Genomic DNA, 9,523 nt, shown 5'->3' with positions numbered 1-9,523 from the left:
ATAAATCTCTGTGGGGATTCATCAAATATGTAAACATATTAAGGCTAGTGAGCCAGGTTTCTCACTGTCTGAGGATTAGATGGTATTGGTGGCATCAATGTTAATTCCCTAGGTTTGATCATTGGACTGTGGTTATGTAAGAGTGTCCTTGTTTGTAGGGATTACACTCTAAAGTATTTGGGAAGTTGATGGAGTACCATGTCAGTAACTTTAGTCTCAAATAGTTCAGGAAAACAAAAGTTTTTTGTATTATAATTGCAACTTTTCTTTATTCTTGAGATTGTTTCAAAATTAGAAGGAACTCCATAGCCTTCACATATATAAAGAACAACCAGTTTGAAGATACGAACTGTAAAGAAATATCTGTTGCAGTAGCAACAAAAAACATAAGATTCTTAAGAAAAACTTAATCAGAACTGTGAAAAACCTATTCAAGCAAAACGTTAAAGTACTCCTGAAAAATACAAAAACGGACCTGAGAAATAGCAGGATATTCTTAATTCTTGAATAGGGTGGATCTACACCAAAAAGGCACTGATTCTCCCAAAGTCAATATAAAATTTTAATGTGTCCAATAAAAATATTATTTTTTTCTCCTAGTGTTATACAAGTTCTAGATACTTTCTTAAATTTATGTGGAAAATAAGCATGAAAGAATAGCTAGTCAGATATTACAAACATCCTATAAAACTTCTTTTCTGAAAACAGTGTAATGTCCACTCCTGAGTAGACAGAGAGACCAATTAAACAGAATAGAAAATTCACAAGCATACCCAACTACATATGGAAATGCAGTTTATACTAAGGTGGCATTACAAATCACCACACATCAAAGATCAATAATAGATACACACAAAAAAAGAGACACACATCAAAGATCTATAATAGATAGACACACACAAAAAAAGAAAAGGATCCAAAGATAACACTAAAGACAGTCATCAAATCACAAGGGAAGGGAGTAAAAGAAGAAAGGAGCAAAAAAGAACCATGAAAAAAACCCAAAAACAATGAACAAAATGGCAATAAGTACATACCTATCAATAACTACTTTAAACATAAATGGACTAAATGCTCCAATCAAAAGACACAGAGTGGCTGAATGGATAGAAAAACAAGATTCATCTATATGCTACCTACAAGAGACTCACTTCAAATCTAAAGATACGCACAGATTGAAAGTGAGGGGATAGAAAAAGTACTCCAAGCCAATGAAACAAAAAGAAAGCCAGGATAGCAATACTTATATCAGAGGTAATAGACTTTAAAATAAACACTACTTATAAAACAGACTTTAAAACAAAGAGATAAATAAGGACATTACTTAATGATCATGGGATCAATCCAAGAAGATATAACAATTGTAGATATATATGCACCCAACATAGGAGCACCTAAATACATAAAGCAAATATTAACAAACATAAAGGGAGAAATCGATAGTAGCACAATAGTAGGGGAGTTTAACACCCCACTTACATCAATGGACAAATCATCTAGACAGAAAATAAATAAGGAAACACTGGCCTTAAATAACACATTAAATCAGATGAACTTCATAGACAGATAGATAGATCGTTTCATCCAAAAGCAGCAGAATACACATTCTTTTCAAGTGCACATGGAAAATTCCCCAGGATATATCACATGCTAGGCCAAAAAACAAGTGTCAGTAAATTTAAGGAAATAGAAACCATTTCAAGCATCATTTCCAACCACAACACTATGAGACTAGATATCAACTACAAGGAAAAAAACTGCAAAAAATGCAAACACATGGAGGCTACACAATATGCTATAAACAACAAATGAGTCACTGAAGAAATCAAAGAGGAAATTTTAAAATGCCATGAGACACTGAAAATGAAAGGATAATGATCCAAAAACTATGGAATGCAGCAAAAGCATTTCTAAGAGGAAAGTTTATAGCAGTATTGTGTGGGCTACCCAGACAGGAAATAAACACTGGAAGGTCTGCAAGTCTACAAGGAGTGGTACTGGCAGAAGTATGGTGGTGGGCAGGGAAGGCAGAGTCATCCCAATACACATTCTTGAAACAAATTAGCAAGAACTTGAGTCCTTTGGGCAATTCCCTCCCTAGCCACCCTGGGACCTGTCTCTTCTTATGGGTCTTGAGGGAAGAAGGGGTGGTGGGAGAGGCATTTGATGAGTAGAGGCATTTCCTTGGTGGTCATTACAGAGATGTTTTATTTTATTTTTTTATTTCCATTACAGAGATCTTTAAACAAGGGAAGGATTGTTTCCTTGAAGGTAGGAGATGGAGGATACGTCTATGGACAAGAAGATTTGAAGGAATCAGCATGTTTAAGGTGCTTACCTGCTTCCATCTAAATGTGCCCACGAGCAGACAGACCAGCTCACCAGGACAGTGTTTTGAATACTTGTCAGAGAATGCCTGCCACAGGAGCCCAGAGCTTTTCTCTCTGGGGAGGTAGGTGTCTGATTAGAGGCTCAAGTCTTGTTCAGGGATGCCAGGAAATACTCACAAAGGCAGGGGTTAGAAAACATGGAAGACACCTTCACACCATAAACAACAATAAACTCAAAATGACTTAAAGACTTGGGACTTCCTTGGTGGCGCAGTGGCTATGACTCTGTGCTCCCAATGCAGGGAGCCCAGATTCGATCCCTGGTCAGGAAACTAGATCCCACATTCATGCCACAACTAAGAGTTTGCATGCCACTACTAAGGAGCCCACATGCTGCAACTAAGGAGCCAGTGAGCCACAACTAAGGAGCCTGCCTGCCACAACTAAGACCCAGCACAACCAAATAAATAAATAAATAAATTTTAAAAAAAAAACAATAAAGGGGTCAATCCAATAAGAGGATATAACATTTGTAAATATTTATTTAAAAAATGACTTAAAGACTTACATATATGACATGACACCATAAAACTCTTAGAGGAGAACATAGGCAAATCATTCTCTGACATGAATCGACCCAAAATGTTCTTAGGTCAGTCTCCCAAGGCAATAGAAATAAAAGCAAAAAAAAAAAAAAAAAAAAAAAAAAACAAATGGGACCTAATCAAACTTAAAAGCTTTTGTACAGCAAAGGAAACCATAACAAATGAAAAGACAAACCACAGACTGGGAGGAAATATTTGCAAATGATGCAACCGAAAAGGGGCTTAATTTCCAAAACATACAAACAGCTCATACAACACAATAACAAAAAAAATAACAGATTGAAAGATGGGCAGGGACTTCCCTGGTAGACCAATGGTTAAGACTCTGTGCTCCCAATGCAGGGGGCCCGGGTTCAATCCCTGGTCAGGGAACTAAGACCCCACAAGCCGCATGGCACAGCCAAAAAAAAAAGAGAAGAGGAGAGAGACACACGAGGAGAAGGCCATGTGAAGACAGAGGCAGAGATTGAGTGATGCATCTATGAGCCAAGGAACACCAAGGATTGACAGGTGTAAACAAAATATACGGGAGAGGTGTGGGACAGATTCTTCCTCATAGACCTCAGAGGAACCAATCCTGCCAGCACCTTGATCTCAGACTAGCCGCCAGAACTGTGAGAGGATAAATTTCTGTTGTTTTAAATCACCTCGTTTGTGGTACTTTGTTATAGTGACTTTTGGAGTCTTATACGAGAGTCAAGGCAGAGTTTTGGGAATTTAAGGTTTTCTCCAAAAATTGCTATTTATTTTAATAAGTGATTTATATTGAGTAGGCTTTAAATTCATAAAAAGCTTTGCCATTCAAACATCAAGGAAAGGATCTATGACGAGTGGGGTGAAGAGGTCATTAAAACCACATTTATAGGGTGTAACTCCAGCTTACTTGAGAAAAAAATTTTTTTTACTGTAATTAGAATAACAGGCCCAGGACTTTACTCTTGCCTTGTCCTCATAATCCACTGCTCCCTGCTCCTGAGCCCACCCCATGGGCTGCTCCATCTCTAAGACCTTTCCCTGTAAGAAACTGCCACCCTGCTGGAAACTTGCCTCAGAGTGAGTCAGGAAAGACCCCTGGGTGTGATTTACAAATCACAAAGCTGACAAATTACTTGTATCCAGAATATATTAAGTACTGACAAACCCAACTCCATTAAAATATGGACAAAAGACATAGACACTTCACCAAAGAGGATTTACAGGTGGAAAATAAGCACATGAAAAGATGTCAACTTCATTAGTCATTAGGAAATTGCAAATTAAAAACACAATGAACTACCACTACACATCTATTAGAATGGCTAAAAATAAAAGTACCAAAAGTACCAAGGGCTTGCATGGATGCAGACCAACTAGAACTCTCATACATTGCTGGGGGAAATGCAAAATACAGTCACTTTAGAAAATAGTTTAGCAGTTTCTTACAAAATTAAATATACACTTATTATACGACCTAGAATCCTACCCCTAGATGTTTACCTTCTAGAAATGAAAACTTAAGTTCATGCTAAAATCTGTACACAAATGTTAATAGCAGCTCTATTCATAATTATAAAAATCTGGAAACAAACCAAATGTCTTTCAACAGGTGAATGAATAAACAACCTGTGATGCATGCATACAATGCAATACTACTCGGCAATAAACAGAAGCAAACTATTGCTCATGCAACAACTTGGATGAACCTTAAAGGCATTATGTTGAGTTTAAGAAGCCAGCCTCAGTAAGTCACACATTGTATGATTCCATTTATATGGCATTCCCAAAAAGGCAAAACTATAGTGATGGATAACAGATCCTGCCTATGCTTTCTGGACTATTCATTTGAACATTCAAGGCATGCAGCAATAAAGAGTGCAAAGATTTTGGACTTCCCTGATGGCGCAGTGGTTAAGAATCCACCTGCCAATGCAGGGGACACAGGTTCTATCCCTGGTCCAGGAAGACCCCACATGCCATGGAGCAACTAAGCCCGTGTGCCACAACTACTGAGTCTGCGCTCTAGAGCCCACGAGCCACAACTGCTGAGCCCATGCACCACAACTACTGAGCCTGCGAGCCACAACTACTGAGTCCGCATGCCGCAACTACAGAAGCCCACGTGCTGCAACTACTGAAGCCCGCGCGCCTAGAGCCTGTGCTCCGCAACGAGAAGCCACCGCAATGAGAAGCCCGTGCACTGCAACCAAGAGTAGCCCCCACTCGCCGCAACTAGAGAAAGCCCACGTGCAGCAACAAAGACCCAACACAGCACCCCCCCCCAAAAAAAAAGAGTGCAAAGATTTTGAACTTTAAAATTAGATGAGCCTGGGGCTTCCCTGGTGGCGCAGTGGTTGAGAGTCCGCCTGCCGATGCAGGGGACAAGGGTTCGTGCCCCAGTCCGGGAAGATCCCACATGCCGTGGAGTGGCTGGGCCCGTGAGCCATGGCCGCTGAGCCTGCGCGTCCGGCGCCTGTGCTCCGCAGCGGGAGAGGCCACAACAGTGAGAGGCCCGCGTACCGCAAAAAAAAAAAAAAAAATTAGATGAGCCTGTGTTTGAATCCATGCTCTTCCATTTTCTGACTTTGTGCCTCTTTAAGCCCAGTTTCCTCATCTGAGGAACAGTGGCGACAGTGAACTATGGTAAGAAATTTTTTATTTTTAAATCATCATGACTTCTTTTGGTATATAGTGCTATGAATTTTAACACACATATAGATTCATGTAACCGCCACCAATATTGAAATACTCAACAGTCTCATCACCTCCCCAAACTCCCTCACGCTATTCTTTTATAGTCACATCTCCCTACACTCAACCCTTGTGTAAAAGAACTTCAGGTTGAGGATGGAGAAAGGAAGTAATGGAAGGAAGGAGAGAGAGGGAGAGTAAAAGAGAGAGGAAGAAAGAAAGGAAGAGGGGGAAAGAGAGAGATTCAGAGAGAGATTTTCCTAGCGGTAATTCAGAGTAATATACAATTGAGATACAAGGTTATGTATACATCTCTCCCTGACCACCCACCACACTTCCTCCAGATGCCAACCCATTCATTTTCTCTTCTCTCTGAACAACCTGGCTTTGGTCCCCAGGAAAAGAAGCATTAACGCTGTCCGTGGTCCTGATTTCCTCCCTCTACCCTTCCCCAAATGTGGTTTGGGGAAGCTCTACGGAAAAGAGTTCTACTGAAAAAAATCCCTAAATGACACGTGGAGGGTTGGTCCAACCCTCTGACTGTGGAAAATGTACACTATCTGTCTCATTCGTCTCACATAACTTGCCCCTTCACACTTTCCCAACTGCCTTACCAAAATCATATCTGCAGCTGGACAGCATTTGCCATTCTAGAAACAAAAGAATATCCTTGCAACCAAGAATGTAGGATGTGGAGAAATGACTAGACAAAGGAGACATCCTTATAAGCCCTCAACAGAGTACAACAATCCCAGTAGAAGGAGAATAACAGGCCATTCTAGGACCACCTAGAAGACAAGTCTCTCCCAATCCAGGAACTATTCCCTGATAGTATGACCCGTGTAAAGCAGGGGTGTAGACTGTGACGAGCAGCACTGAACCTGAAAGTGCTGATTCTACCACTGGCAACAACCATAGATTTTAAAAAATCATGTGGATTCCTGGATTGGAAGTAACACTTGTTGCCTCACCAGTCTCCCCTACAGCCCATGCAAAAAAGATCAGATCATCATAGCTACAGTGTTAATTTTGAGATGCAGAAGGTGATGGCCCATGAAGTGGGCCTGTCTGACTGACAGTGCGAACATTGAGTGGTAGCATCACAGAGTCTATAGGAGAAACTGTCCAGGTAAAAGATCTTTGCTCAAACTCATGAGAAGGGGCACCCTCCGACTTTCCCTCCTCAAATAAGAGCCTATTGCAGGAATGGTGAATGGAAAAGAGAAATATCCGAAAGAAACTCCAAAAAAGCATGATTTGGGGGTTTCTTGCTGAAGAGGCTGGGACAGAAGTAAGGACACACAACCATGACATATCTTCCTCCCGATCCAAAACTTGGGATCATCTCAGAGGACCTCTCTATTCATCATTCTCCTGGATACTCTGTCTACTTTAAAAAAACAAATGTGCAGAGTGCAGGAATTCTAAAAGGAACTACCGTGTTAGGAGTTAAAGCACGAATATAGTAAAACAGGCGCACCCGCGCGCCCCGAGGCTGAACACTTGATGTCAAGGCGACACCGCCAAACCTCGCCCAGAGTCAGGCGTGTAAGCCAGCTCGCCGGTAGCGGCGAGCCGGAGGGAGCACGAGGCGACGCTGGCTGCGGGGACCCGGTGACAGCGCGAGAGGTACTAGAATTTACAAGTTTGCACCATGGGTGAGTATAAAGCTAGTCGTTCTTGGCTCGGGAGGAGTTGGAAAATCTGCTCTGACTGTACAATTTGTTCAAGGAATTTTTGTTGAAGAATATGATCCTACGATAGAAGATTCTTATAAAAAGCAAGTTGAAGTAGATGCACAACAGTGTATGCTTGAAATCTTGGATACTGCAGGAACGGAACAATTTATAGCAATGAGGGATTGACAAACGGACAAGGCTTTGCATTAGTTTATTCCGTCACAGCACAGTCCACATTTAATGATTTACAAGATCCGAGAGAACAGATTCTTTGCGTTAAAGACACTGATGATGTTCCAATGATTCTGGTTGGTAGTAAGTGTGACTTGGAAGATGAAAGAGTTGTAGGAAAGGAACAAGGTCAAAATTTAGCAAGACAATGAAACAACTGTGCATTCTTAGAATCCTCTGCAAAATCAAAAATAAATGTTAATGAGATCTTTTATGACCTAGTGCGGCGAATCAGCAGAAAAACTCCAGTGCCTGGGAAGGCCCGCAAAAAGTCCTCATGTGAGCTGCTTTAATATATTAAATGCATTGTAGCTCTGAGCCAGGTCTGAAGAACTGCTGCTCAATTCAACAGTGCCAGCATTCCAACTTTGTTAAACCTACCAACACCTTAAATGGACTTTCCGTGGTGGCACCCTTTAAGAGGCGGATGAAAGCTACTACATCAATTTGCACAGTCTAATCACTCTCCAGTTTCACAAGAGAGATTTTTACTTATATAATAGTCCTAGAGTATGCAGCTGATAAAACCAGAGGCTACAATCCAGTATTACTGCTAAGAGACATTTTTCATCCACCATTGTTGTACATGTATGAAAATGGTGTACTGTATACTTTAACACACTGCATACTTTGTATTGGAGAGTACAATAATGTAAATCCTAAAAGTACCACTATTTTAGCATAATAAAAGAAAGTCCAAAGGGGGGTAAAAAAAAAGAATATCGTAAAACGAATCAGCTTTATCCTTGCAAATTACTTTACAGATGTTGAACGTAAGCTGTTAAATTTAGACTTTAAATTTAGGAAAACATACTCATTTGGAAACATCAACTACAGAAGCATATAGAGCTTATTGTAAGGGAAAGCACAGAGTGAGCTCCAGTCCACTTAGGAAAATGCGGCCCATGTGCTGTTCCCGCTCCACTGTACTGCTGTCTCAATCTAACGCAAGGTGGCGCAAGTCCCTGCCAATTTTCCTTTATGCGTTGTATTTCTTAAAAGACACTTCAACGTATATGAAACTTTATAGGTGTTAAATCCCTACATGGCAAACTAGGGGTAAAACCACTTTTAAGACATGTGCTCAATTGAAAAAGACAAGCCATTACTCAAAGAACAAGGTTAAGAAACAACCTGGCAGCCTGAAGTTCAATGAATAGAAACAAGATGCTGTGCAAAACATACCATAACTGAAGTCTGTAAATCTGACTAATCGTAAGGTGTTTAGGGGAATTCAAATGAAGTATAATATTTATTCTTTACACAAATAAATATATAGCCTCATTGAGGACATATGCATCATATATGCATCAAACGGTTATATGGCAGCACAAGGTATGACACCATTAAAAGAACAAACCAGCATTTATTAAGGACCAACCATGTGGCATTTTATACTTAGCACCACATTTAATTCTAAAACAAAACAAAACAAAACAAAAAACCTGCTTCATATCATTCTTCGTATTTTACAGATGCAGTAACTAAGGCTGAGAACCTAAGGAACTCTCCTAAGATCAATAGATCGTTAAGTGGCAGAAGCAAGATTCAAGCTCACCCCGTCTAACTGCAAAGCCAGCCTCATGACTTAAATGTCAAAGTGAATAACAGCACAGATAATAAATGTTTCAGAAATTCAGAGAAGGGATGATCCCTCTGCATTTAGTAGCTGAAGAATCACTGCCATAATTAAAATGCCATTGCTTTTACATCAAGTCCACTCTTTCCTTTCCACTAAGTGTGAATCTTAAACAAGACTCCATCCAACCTCTACTTGAATATCTCCATCAATGGGGAAATTACCTCCCCTGACCACACATTCATGCTGTAACAGTTCATTATTAGTATAGTCTCCCTCCTATAGAGTCAGTATCTGCTTCCTAAGATGTTGCAGAATTGGATTTGGAGGCTACCTAGCCAGAAACAATGTCCCAACTCCACCACAGGACTGTTGGCTTGACCCAGGCATTGTAGGAAACACCAGACAACTGAACCATAACCAATTCTTCCC

The 9,523-nt window shown here is 40.4% G+C and overlaps 1 pseudogene; it reads left to right on the top strand.

Annotated features, from left to right (window-relative positions):
- Positions 1-6,648: 6,648 nt before the first annotated feature.
- On the top strand, positions 6,649-7,900 carry LOC113622958 (ras-related protein Rap-1b pseudogene; annotated as a pseudogene).
- The last annotated feature ends 1,623 nt before the right edge of the window (positions 7,901-9,523 follow it).

Source organism: Aethalodelphis obliquidens, unplaced genomic scaffold, assembly GCF_003676395.1.
Source record: "Aethalodelphis obliquidens isolate GAN/ISIS:26980383/991018 unplaced genomic scaffold, ASM367639v1 scaffold10, whole genome shotgun sequence".
Classification (NCBI taxonomy): Eukaryota; Metazoa; Chordata; class Mammalia; order Artiodactyla; family Delphinidae; genus Aethalodelphis; species Aethalodelphis obliquidens.
Note: the sequence above shows the minus strand (reverse complement) of the source record. Positions and strands in the feature narration are given on the sequence as shown.